Source organism: Dermacentor silvarum, chromosome 9, assembly GCF_013339745.2.
Source record: "Dermacentor silvarum isolate Dsil-2018 chromosome 9, BIME_Dsil_1.4, whole genome shotgun sequence".
NCBI classification, from domain to species: domain Eukaryota; kingdom Metazoa; phylum Arthropoda; class Arachnida; order Ixodida; family Ixodidae; genus Dermacentor; species Dermacentor silvarum.
The window spans coordinates 112,822,650-112,835,733 of NC_051162.1; the positions used below are offsets into that span (position 1 = coordinate 112,822,650).

The 13,084-nt window shown below is 47.0% G+C and overlaps 1 long non-coding RNA gene across 1 annotated transcript; it reads left to right on the forward strand.

Annotated features, from left to right (window-relative positions):
* Positions 1 to 9,405: 9,405 nt before the first annotated feature.
* LOC125940384 (uncharacterized) lies at positions 9,406 to 11,230 on the forward strand. The gene is made up of 3 exons (XR_007463603.1): positions 9,406 to 9,719; positions 10,629 to 10,690; positions 10,863 to 11,230. It is a non-coding gene; the product is annotated as an uncharacterized LOC125940384 (long non-coding RNA).
* The last annotated feature ends 1,854 nt before the right edge of the window (positions 11,231 to 13,084 follow it).

Below are 13,084 nucleotides of genomic sequence, written 5' to 3' on the forward strand. Positions count from 1 at the left end.
AACAGGCGCTGCAGTCAGCACCCGTTCTTGCACATTTTGACGATGATGCTGATACTGAGGTGATACCGACGCCAGCAGCATTGGCCTTGGCGCAGTGCTCGTCCAGCTTCAAGATGGAGTGGAAAGAGTTATAGCGTATGCCAGCCGCTCCCTGTCCCGTGCCGAGGCGAATTATTCGACTACGGAGAAAGAGTGCCTCGCGGTCGTGTGGGCGACGATCAAGTTTCGCCCCTATCTCTATGGTCGTCCCTTCAAAGTAGTGACGGACCACCATGCCCTCTGTTGGTTGGCAAGCATGCGCGACCCTTCAGGACGACTGGCACGGTGGAGCTTGCGGCTACAGGAATTTGACATCACCATCGTTTATAAGTCTGGCCGTAAGCATGAAGACGCTGACACGCTGTCCCGCGCACCCATTGATCCTGCCAGTCAGGAAACAGAGGATGATGACGGCTTCCTGGGCGCCATTAGTTCGTCGGACTTGAGCAGACGGCAGCGTGACGACGCTGAGATTAGACCGATCATCGATCATTTAGAAGGCCGCGACACAACCATACCACGCCATCTGTCCCGCTCGCTGACGTCCTTCTGTCTGCGAGACAACGTGGTTTATAAGAAGAATGCTCGTTCGACCAGCCGTGCTTACCTCCTGGTGGTTCCAAGAGACATGCGCGACGACATCCTCTTCGCTTGCCATGACGAACCAACATCTGGTCATTTAGGCTTTTCACGAACACTCGCTAGAGTAACGAAATGTACTATGGCCCGGTCTTTCGGCAAGCGTCAAACAGTACGTTAAAGGCTGCCGTGAATGCCAGCGCCGCAAGACACCATCCGTTAAACCGGCTGGCTTACTTCAGCCAATTGAAGCACCTCACACGCCTTTCGACCAAGTCGGCATGGACATTCTCGGACCGTTTCCTCTCTCGGCCGACGGTAACAAATGGGTGATCGTCGCGACTGATTATTTAACACGCTATGCTGAGACGCAGGCGATCCACGAGCCACGGCATCAGAGGTAGCGCAGTTCTTCATGCGCCACATCGTCTTGCGTCACGGTGCTCCCTCCACTGTAATAACAGACAGAGGGACAGCATTCACAGCGCAGCTTATGGACGAAGTTTTTGAATTAAGCAACACCAGGCATCGCAAGACGACCGCGTACCATCCGCAGACCAACGGACTCACCGAGCGACTGAATAAGACTGTCACAGACATGCTCGCAATGTACATCGACGTTCAACACAAAACATGGGAATCGGATCTTGCCTTACGTGACCTTCGCGTATAACACCGCCGTGCAAGAGACGACGCGCTTCACGCCCTTTCGCCTTCTCTACGGTCGCGAAGTCCAGACGATGCTGGACGCTATGCTGCCGTGTCAAGACGCTGACCTATTGACACTGACGCCGAGGAATTTGCAGAGCGTGCTGAGGAAGCTCGGCAGCTCGCGCGGCTGCATATCGGCCAGCAGCAGCAGGCAGACGCACGACGCTACAACATCCGCCACAGGGACGTGTCCTACAACCCGGGACCAAGTTTGGGTGTGGACCCCCGTTCGCCGTCGTGGCCTCTGTGAAAAGCTTCTGAGCCGGTATTTCGGCCCGTATAAGTGCTCCGCCGCGTCAGTGACGTAAACTACGAAGTTGTTCCGGACACAACATCGCAGACACGGAGTAGGACACAAAGACAACCGACCTCAGACTAGTTCATGTTGTGCGCATGAAGCCGTACATTGCGCGTCCGTAATTTTTTTTTGTTTCATTTTTTTTTCTCATTCCCTTCTTTGTTTCTACTTTTCATTTATCTTGGGAGCTTGCTTCTTCGTTCATTGACTGTGCCGGCGTGACGGCTACATTTTTTTTTTTACTTTCGCTTTGCCTGCCTTCCTCTTCTTTGTCTTCTACGCCTTTTTTAGCATCGAGGCGATGCTTTTGTTCGGAAGGGGGGATATTGCCACCTGTAGTAGTGGGTCGAGGGCAAGAGTGGGTCGAGCCCAAGAGAAGAAAGAAGACCGCGCGCTCCTCTCTGCTCGAGCCAGCCCCGACGGTCGCGTCTTCCAAGAGCCAGCCGCTCTACGTTTATTAAACCTTCAGGACTACTTCTCGAGGCTCGTGACAATATGCAACGGCCAATGATGCTGTCCTTCGTTGTAGTAGATTGCGCAGGATCAGCTGTTACCGGTCGTGTATTGACCCGCCGCGGTGGCTCAGTCAGCTAAGGCGTTGCGCTGCTGAGCACGAGAACACGGGATCGAATCCCGGCCGCGGCGGCCGCATTTCGATGGAGGCGAAATGCAAAAACGCCCGTGTGCTTCCGTTGTAGTGCACGTTAAAGAACCCCAGGTGGTCAAAGTTAATCCGGAGCCCTCCACTACGGCGTGCCTCATAATCAGAATTGGTTTTGGCACGTAAAACCCCAGAAAGAAGAAGGTTGTGTATTGTGAGTAATTGCACTGAAATTATAGTCGCAACAGTGAGTACACATAAAAAGCAGGAGTTCTGCAAAATATACATACAAATGCGAAGATAGAATGCAATATACAAATGCGAATGTATAACTTGATAAAGGGCAAAGAAAGTGATGATGATGATGATATTTGCTGTTTTGTGGCGCAAGGGCCAAGTGTGGCCAAAGAGCGCCAAGACAATGAATGGTATGTTTGCTGTGATCAGTGAGTTCCGATGACAGGATGCAATGTGGCTGTAAAGGGGCCTAAGAACAAATCGCGGTATATAAACGTAAAACATACATCGAATAGAAATATGGTAGTGACGTGCGGAGTGATCTGTGGGTCGTGAATGTATGAGAAGTGGTCATGGTGCTAAAATTAAGGATATAAAAGTAGCACGACGCCTACCGAAGGCTTTTGTGGACAAAGACCACGAGGCACGTGCTTTATTTAATAAAATACCGCCGCAGCGGCTTCTCCAGAGAGGCCGTGCTACAAGCCACCTGGATATATAACACGAAAGTTCTGTATATCCTTTAAAACGGGATAAGGAATTGGTATTTAAAAATAGGTTCATTAACCAAAAACATACAAGGATGCAATGGTAGATTCTGCCGTAATGGTAATGAAAAATGTTTTTTCCTCTGAGGCTCCAGTTCACGGCATTGCAGGAGGACATGAAGTACACTGAGTGGCTCGCCGCATCCATCACAGACAGGCGGATAGCCACCGGACAATAAGTATGCGTGTGTACTGTATGTATGTCCTATCCTTAGTCTGCAAAGTGTAACCTGTGTGCGGCGTGTCTTCGATTCTGGCGGCCAATGAGTGAGATGAGGTTTGATAGTATGCAGTTTGTTGCTTATTTCTCTGTCCCACGGACGTTTCCAGTAGGCCCTGACCTTTTTCTTGATAAATGGCTTTAGGTCCATTGCAGGGGTGGCTATGGGCGAAAGGGCAACGTTTGTATGAGCAGATGTGGCTAGCTTGTCGGCCAACTCATTTCCTTCGATCTCGCGGTGTCCTGGCCCCCAGCACAGCACAATTTGCTGCTTGGATGCATACGCGGTGCAAATTATGGAATAAAGAGCTATAATTACGGGGTTTCTCTGCCTACTTAGAGTTTTTAAACATTTCAATACGCTTAAAGAGTCAGTATAAATGATTGCCTTGGGTATGTCTAGACGTTTGATGTGTTGAACCGCCGCCAGGATGGCGTAGGCCTCCGCTGTAAAGATGGTTGTGTTTGGGTGTAGAACTCCGGCAGCTGAAAAGGATGGACCGACCGCCGCGTAAGACATGCCAGTGCGCGACTTTGAAGCGTCGATAAAATATTCCGGACAAGAGTATTTGTGCTGCAATTCGAGGAAGTGCATACGGATATGTACGGCCGGCGCATGTTTTGTAACATCAACGAAAGATAGATCACAGTCGATCAGCTGCCACTGCTATGGCGGCAGCTGTACAGGAGGGGGCATGACATCGTGTTCGTGGAGCGACACATCCATTTCTTCGGCAGGACTTCTTACTCGCAGTGCGTAGGGCTTTCTTACGGAAGGGCGGTTCTGAAAGGTTTGGGCACTGGACAGATCATTTATAGTTGTGTAGGTAGGGTGCGTATTGCTTGAGTTTAGTTTTAGGAAATACACAAAGGATAAGTACGTTCTCTGCAGATGTAGCAGGGCAAAGAAAGTGTCGCTGGAAACAAAGTTCACTGTTTGTATGCACAAAATCTCGCAACAAGATATTTAAATATACGTATAAGTCACCAATAAATCTACGTATCTAAGCAAACGTCACTGTAAAAATAGCGTCAAACAAAACAAATAAACCTGTTGCGCGGTCACGGATAGTAAACTTAACGCATAGAAAGACAGACTATCCAGGCAAGAACAAAACTTTGATAGCAGAAATCGTGATATGTACTTGGACCATCCTGGTCTATATGGGTAGAATAATAGAGGACGATGCCGAAATCAGTACGAAAACGTCTATTTTAACTGCCTGCACAGCGGCAACAATTATTCTGCACCCAAAATTAAAGAAGGGTATTGCTTCGTTTCAAAAAATAAGTAAAATGAGGTAGCTAAAAAGGAAAGAAAAGGACAAACGAAAGCCACATATGATGCAGCAAGTTTAACTACCCAATATCCGACTGTGTTTGTTGGGAAACGCTGCGTGGACCGGGCTTTCAATGAGCAAGGTTGGCGAAAATCGGCTAATAATGTCCTCGTAATTTTCGTATTCGCATGATAATTTTAATCATGTTGCTAACTATTACAATAAACGGCGAACGTTTCTTCGGTTATAAAAGCTAATGAACAGTCATCCGTTTTCATAATTATGAGCCTATGGGACTGAAGGAACAGAGCTTTTTAGTTGCATTGATTTTGCGGCTTCGCTATCCAAAGTACAAACTTCACTCGGCGGAAGTTTAGCGAAGCGGTCAATGACTTCGCACAAGTTGATACCGCCGTTTCTGTGGGCGTATAGAAGCGCCAGCCTAACCATGCGTTCCTCAGACATTGTAGAGCGCAAGTATTTTTTTAGTAATCTCATGTTTGATAATATTATCTCTGCGCTGGCTGTGGTCACTGGAATGGCGACTACAATCTTCAGCAGTTTGTACACATTTACATAGAACCTGCAGTCGCAATGAGAGAGAACATTTATTCCAGTGCTAAAACCTAAAAACATTTCTTCGGTGTCATTGGCATCCTTGTTTAGGTACCTTGTACAAACAGTAAACTGTTCGATTCCAGCAATATACGTCGTTTCGCCAGCAAGTACGGAGAAGCAGCCTGCAGTGTTTGCTTTTGCATCTAGCCTTTTTGTGATAATTTCACCACCACAATTTTCTATAATTTGGTTTTGTACATCTGGACTTAAACACGAGGCATTACTGGGGCAACTTTCCAAATGGTTCTTCAGATATGTATCTCCACAATCAGCTCGCATGCGAAAAAGCGCTCTGAAAATACCAGTATTTTCAGCGGGGGCTTTGCTTAAATCTATAGGACCACTGTCGCTATGGCCACGGAGAGCCAGACCTTGTCGCCTCCAAAAAAGAATTGTTTAAATAATAGGCCGTTATCTGTCTTCTGTTTTCTCTTATTTTACTTTGCATATGTCCTGATCCAGCTGATCGATCACATTGAGCGCGCTTCCTGAAAATGTTTGGAGAAAATTATCAGCTACAAGCTGACAGTCACGGTGATATTTAGCATTTTCGTGTGTGCGGAAAATTGCGAGCGTGTCCTTCCATTTCTGGAACGGCTTGAACTCGAGGGCTCTCCCGTTAGCGCATGTTGGCCCAAGTTTAAAGGAAAATTAGACCCATAAAGTTCCAGAATTTGGAAAATCGAAAGCACACCTTTGGAAATATCAGCGCACCTTTCGAGTCAAGAGTTTATGAGAACTTTTTACCCATAAAGTTTCGGAATTGAAATCCATTCGCTCGGTAGATTCCGCGACCGCTGCGAGATGCCGCGACGCGCCCGCTCGCTATTGAAAAGCCCTGAAACTTTGTGCTCGGATGGGGCTCCTTGCGTTATGTGACTCCAGGTGCATGGGCGTTGCCACGAAATCCAGCCCGAGTTCGCAATGTTCGTTCCGAAATGGCTTTTCAAGCATGAAAAATACATTGTAGATAAAATCCGGATTGATTCCCGGCGCCGGTGGTTGTTTTGGTGGGCGGTACACGACAGCACAAAAAAATTTCGGGGAGGGGGGGGGGGGCTGAAGCCCCATCAGCCCCTCCCCCCCCCCTGGCTACGCCCCTGGTGACTAGCCGTACCATAAGGCACTCAGGACGCCATTTTTGTGTTGCATCTTCGGTGGCAGCTCATTGACATTAGATGTATCGGCCAAATGGAAAACTTCGATGATTTCAAAACTGGGCTGCCGTCAGCATTGAATGTGAGCGTCAGGCCATCCTTTCTTACTTTCTGTCTCAGCTCCCTGTACAGGGACCCATCCATAGTGTCAAAAACCTCTGTGCCAGCCCGTCCTTGATCAATGGACTGCAGCCTCTTAACCAGCGCATTTGCGATGGTTTTATCGGAGAGCAGCGAAGAAAGTTGCTACACAATAGGTAGGGTTATAAAAAAGTGACCGTCTCTCACCAAATTCCGCCCACTGTAGTTTCTTCTACATATACTGAGCAGCTGACCTGCAGACTACTGCGTTCTTGCAGATCGCCCGATGTCTCCGCCAGCAAATTCATACAAGGTTCACAGTAAAAATGGAACCGAGCTTCACGTATATTCGCTCCCACTTGTTTTTTGAATAGGTACTTTGATGCCGGAATGTCGTGTATATCTAATATATGCGCGATCAGCTTCTGTAGAGCTTCGACTGCCTTCCATGACAAGCTAAACTCCAGCGAAAAGTTCAATGCCAGTACTAGCAAGCCGTTAGCATCGACGTGCTCAGTCTGTGCCGGTGGTACTTCGCTATCACCTTCGACGGATAGTTGCGCCTCAGGATGTATGAAGTCGTTCTCAGGTTCACAGCTATCTTGCACTATGTCTATGTCGCTGTCATCAGTACCCGGCACGCCTGACGCCGACACCGCATCGCCGTTTCCGTCGTTGTCTTGCTGCACGGCTTGATGCGAATCGCACTGTAACACCGCACGCCTCTGAAGATACGATCTCGTGCATCTTGGAAGATCAGGAGCATTCTTTAGGGGCCCTAAATACTGCTTTCGAGGACCCAAAGTCGCGAAAAACTGTGCCAGCAATGGTGATGAGCACTGATGACCACTAACACGACCACAGAATAAAGAGCTGAATGACTGCATCGGACCGGGTCGCGTTGGATTATAGTTGCGCAAAGCAAACAGAATATCCTAAGTTGTTAAAAGATTGCACCAAATCTTTGTTACTTTTACTGACATGTAAATATTTTTATAGCTGTAACATTTGCTTTGTCACTTGTATTTAGCTTTTTTTATTTTTAGTAACTACAGTATTTTTATCTTGCCGAGCGCTTCAGTCCAACCCGATATAGGCACGTTTTTGTTGTGGCCGTCCCATGCTTCATTCCACGCTTAGAGCTTTGTGTACACTCATTAGCCCTTAGCCAATTAATATTGCTCAGCCTTCAGGATGTTTGCCGTCGTGAGATCCCTCAATGATTTCGACGGAAAACTGCACGTTATCCCGCCCTCGGACATAAAAAATTTTAAACCCGAGCATGATTTAAATTTTGACAAGCGGACAATTTATTCGGCATTTTAGCGTGACCCGGTCGACGGCGAAGACACGGGATATTAGACGGTTTTAGCAGAGCACCGCCCACACTCCGCTCCGCTCAGATTTCACGCTCTGCGATAGTGCAGGGAACTGCGTAGATTTCGCATTTGATAAGCGCGTCTTGCCGAGACGCGAGCGACTCGCTATCAACTCGGCTGCAAAATGACGAAGAGGCCAAGTAGACACGCTGTCACGCTCCGCTCAGTCTGCTTTGTAGCGGAGCGAGGGATGCGGTCTTCGTTCCGCTGCCGGTATGAGCGTTGTGCGCAAGCGCAATAGCGTTCCCGCTAAGCGGTTTTGTGGCATTTGCTAGCATATGCCGGTCTGAGCGGAGCGGACAGCAAGCGCTCAGCTAAAGCACTCTATTATAACGCCCAAATCTTGATGCTAGCAGGTAAGTGATTCGGATCCATTGTGAGCGCTTTTTTATAACCCTTAGTACCGTTACTATGCATTTTTTAGAAACCGAAGCCGAAGTTAACGAAAGAATGAATTCTAAGAGACTTCTAAAGCCAAAGATTCGGCGGTACCATATCACCAGCTTGGACGAAGGGGTCGAGACGATCGAGGCGGCGCAACAACGGATAAAAGTGCAGAAAAGGGTTAGTGTCTGCTTTACAAATGTGCAGTCCTAATTTTACCAAACATATTGTATACCTAATTTCACACATGCATTGTTTTATGTTATAGACGCAGAAAAAAAACGGGGGACGGCAAGGGATGTCATGTATGTTTCCATATTAAATAAAAGCCTTGAAGAGGCTCATGCCAATTTGCACAAAGTGCAGCGCCCTCAAAATGTAAGTCACGTGCTGTACTACACGAATGAACTCACGCTCGGCTGGAAAATTTGAGAACGACATGCGCTACTAGTGTAACTAATAACCCACTTTATTGACTGCAGCACAAGTGGGCCCGCACAGTCAGCGAGTCGGCGAGCTCCGACAACGACTCAGATTCGTAGTGCGCTCGGAGTGAGCTGAAGGCAGCCACAGAAAAGGCGCAGGTGTGAAGGCGAGGGCCGCCGGATTAAAGGAGGAACGAGATTTCTTCAGGGAAAGAGTGGTTGCTCTCGAGAAAGGCCTCGAGAGCAAGATTTTTTAGCGTAAGTGTGGCATTTTGTTTGTTAATTGGTTCATGAGCACACTGAGATGTGGCAGTGCACTGCTAACCCTTTAATTACTTTTTTTTTGTACTGGAAGGCACACTTCCCCAGCAGCTCTCCCAAGGCTACAGCAGCAACAAAGGTTTCATATTTTATGATTACTTCTGATGGAGTAAACGTACATGGCTATTATAGCCTTGAACTATGACCATGCGTACTTGGTGTGTGTGGTAATTGTGTCTGTTAGTGGTGTTTAGAGCACATACTGCTATGTAGGGCAGTTGCTCCGTTAGAGAAGTGCTGAGCATACAAAACATTTATGCATTTCAGCCCCGTCCATGCTGATGGGCAGACAGGAAGCTGCGGCCAAAGTCAACCGCCCCAAGCAAGTGAAAATGAGCAGCATTGGCGGAGGTTTGACCTTTTCTTACTTTTCTATCCTACATTTGTTGGTGCTAGCTGTAAACTCTATAATCACAAGTATTTATCCATTCTTTCTGTGGCTGACATTCACAGAAGCCTCGTTGTTTGGAACATTTGTTCTCTTGCGAGGTGATGCATGCGCAGCATCACCTCGCTGTGCATGCATTCTTAACTCGTTAGTTCATGAAGCAGAGATGCAGTCAAAGTTGAGAAATATTGTTGCTGAGAGCACTGAAAACATGTCTGAAAATTGACATTTCATTATTACATTTGGTTTTACTGCAGAAAGTTCGCTTGGTGCTGAGGAGTCTGCTTGCGGTGAGTCTCTTTTTCCTTCTCTTGCTGGCACATTCAAAGGCCAGGTGAATAAGAACCGATTCTTTCATGTGCCTGTCTACCTCAAGTTTGGCTATCTGTTTATGTTCCCATGGATCCTCAGCAGGTCCGACCTCGCAGGAGCCAGTGTTGTCTGCACGACCAAGTATGCTTGTCCTTGTTCTGGCCTATTAAGCATGCCTAATGGGGTTCAGTATATTCAGTTAATTACAGTAAAAAATCAATGGTTGCCAAGGCTATTTTTGTATATTTTAATTTAAATGACAACCTCAGTCAGCGTGCACCTTGAATACTAGTGCAGCAACAGCTGCGCTTCCTCTGCATTCTCACATTTGTACTCAGCTATAGCAACCTGTGTTAGTCTGTATTCACTTTCATTATGTACCACCATGTTATAGTCGGGTCTCCTCGTTGGCTATCAACATTGCTAAAGCTGAGAACTTTTAAAAGAATATTGCAGATGCATTGCATGATCATGGCACCTTCGTAAATATATCACATGTAATACAGTCAGTTCAAGTGGTTGCCATTGTGTTACTATATATTAAAGCTTCTTGCTAAGGGTGCAAGCGACATTGTCAATACCCATCCATTCTATGCATTTTCATGTTTTTTTCGTTTGCCTTTGGCAGTTTTGGATGCCTATGATATGTGAACCTTAAATGCCTTTCCACGTTTTAGCTAACATGTATCCGTGTCACTGAGAACACACATGCGGTGAATGCGTATTCTCATGCAGTGAGCAGCCACCTTGCGTTGCTATGTACTTATTTGTAAATGTGTTGACAGTGCTAAAAGCAAACCCAGGAGCACAAGTTGTGGTGCTGATCGAATGAAGATGCAACACATTGCATAAATGTACAGTTTTTTCGAGTGAATAAATGGACCAATAAAAGCTGGAAATTACAGAGAGTGGCCCCTTCTGGCGTTTCTATCTAGACAGCAATTTTAGCTTTTATTGGTCAATTATTACTAAAGACTGAAGTTTCCTTGTCGCACTAAATTGCGAAAAGCAACAGAAACAAAACGTAATCAAGTTACCGTTATTTTGCAGGCCAAATCAGCAGCAATATTGCGACAGGAGCTGCTGACTTCACTCACTTAGACGATGGCACTGTGAGTATAAGCATATTAGTCTGTAAGCCATTACCACAATTTCAGCTAGGTACATCTTTGACCTCAGGCAGAAAGCTGATGCCTTCTTATTTTCAATTTTCCTGCACTTTCCGTTTGGTCTGCTGCCTCTTTATGAAGTTGTATGCAATATATTGCTTATTTTTTCTCACAGTTCCATCTTGCCAAGGGAGTCATCGTGAGGGCCGAGGCAGCATTCAAGATCATGAAAAACAGCAAACCCACACTTGTGGTAAAAGACACAGCTGAAGGTGTGTGGGGGAAGGATATTTCATCCAAGAAGAGCGTCACAGGCGTGGTGGCGCCGCGATAGAAATGTCTGGATGAAGTGGCAAAAGAGCCATTGACGCCAAAGTAGGTGGCTGTTGTCACAGGTGAGTTGATAAAGAAATATTTAGGAAACATCTAACTGCTGCTAAGTTGTATCGATGGCTTCCACAAGCAGTGCGAGCAGTTTAATTCACATGCACTTAATTGTAGCTTCTATTCAAGCTTCTGCTGAGTTGTGCTTTGACAGCTGCCAATGGGGCTTTTTAATCTGTTTCTACGTCTGTTCTTTTCACATGCCATGATGAAGCACTGGGGTGCTGAGAAGCTAATCAGCGTCGAAACTACAGTACAGAGCATGGGTTGCCTGCTATCGGAGAAAATCCAAGACGTGCTCCAAAGCGTCGTCCAAATCCAAAGCGTCGGCTTCAACTATAGGAAAAATAAATCCTGGCGAGCTGGACATTGTCTATATGCATGTCTTGATATACTGAATCCTGTGGCTGGTTAGCCACTGTTGCGGCCAGCCAGGCACTAACAGGCCTATGTACCTAGTTGCCCAAGTACCTACTGGGAATTGGCTAATAAACCACTTGAACTGGAACCAGTAGAATCCCAGTTGCGAATTTTCACCTGGGAACTGTAAGTACAAAGAGACTTTACGTGGGCTCGGCTTCGAATATTGCAGCTTCTGTAGCATTAGGTTTTGTTCGAGCATGCACGAAAAGGATCACAATATAATTTCGTGCAATACTCGCGTTCACAATAGCTCTATAGATTTTCAACTGCACAGCTTGCCGTCTTATCCGAAACAGTAACGCTCACTGGAACAGTTATATCTATAAGTGCCACGAACTTTGCCGATAATGTTTTCAACTGTTTCCTCAGAGAGCGTAACAAGGGCTTCATCTCAGGTCTCTTATTCGTGGCTGTGTTAATGAAGCAGTGGTGGCAGCCTGCAAGATCCTGAATACTCCGTAGCGCTGCTTTCTTCCTCCTCGGGGATCGTTACTCTCCGAGCTAAGTCCTCATGATGTAAACACCGTTGCAACTCCGACAGATTTAATTTGCATTAGCTTAACTGCCTGATGGGCTTGATTCTCTTCAGTGTTTAGAGCATCACCATTTGAGAACTTTATCGAACTTTTCCTGTTCCGTACGCCGACGTTACGGGTGATAATTTCGGTAAAGTTCCGTATATCAGGAGTTCACAAAAAGGTTGCAGAGGATCCTTAAGCATATTCTTATGAGATTAGAACGCGAAAGCGCTTCTTTTTGCTAGGAATTGTTGTTCAGAAGGATGCTGCAAGGTGTTGCTGCCGAGTCAATTGTGTTATAATGAGGCAATGTGAGAGTCCCAATTGTGTTTATTTACATGATTTGGTGCAATCAAAGTGGTGGACTCGACATCACTTTACACGTCCACCTCGATTTCCTCGTTGAGGCAGTATGCATCACAGTTCTCGGGTATATCGAAGTAGTACTCGGTAGTACGACCGCCACAGCGTTGCGGGTGGTGTCATTTAAGTCTCAGGTGACGGAGTACTTGCGTCGGGGTGCATAGAAACTTGCATGGCCTTGTGATCCGAGTAGCGGGTGGACACGTCGGCGCTGTTACACAGCGCGCCGACTATTCCGATCATCGATGCGCTTTCGTCCTCCCCTTACGGCTGCGAGGATTACCCTATCCTACGCCGCGGCTGCAGGTGGTCGCTGCGGCGGAGTGGAGCACGCGCCGAGTGTTGCTGCGGCCAGTGTTGGCGCCGGCGTCAGTTCCCGTGAGAGAGGTCACTTGCTTTCCGGACACGGCTTTTGCGGACGCCTTGCAGGTGCGCGCTTTCGCCAACCTAGCCAAGAAATGCTTTCGCGTTAAAACATGGTTTCCGTTTAACCGAAGTTCGCTAACATTGTGCTTGTGGGGGGCCGACCAAGCTGATACTCTTGTTCCATTTATCCGGCATTCCCGTTCAATCGAGTTTTGTTTATCCGGAGTTCACTGTATTTAGGCTAACGCTGGGCTCCGAGAATGCACGCGGTTGCCAGGCGGTAGGAATGTAGTGTGTTTAGGAATCAGGCCGTGGAGTCGGAGGGCCAGGCGCAACTTGATAT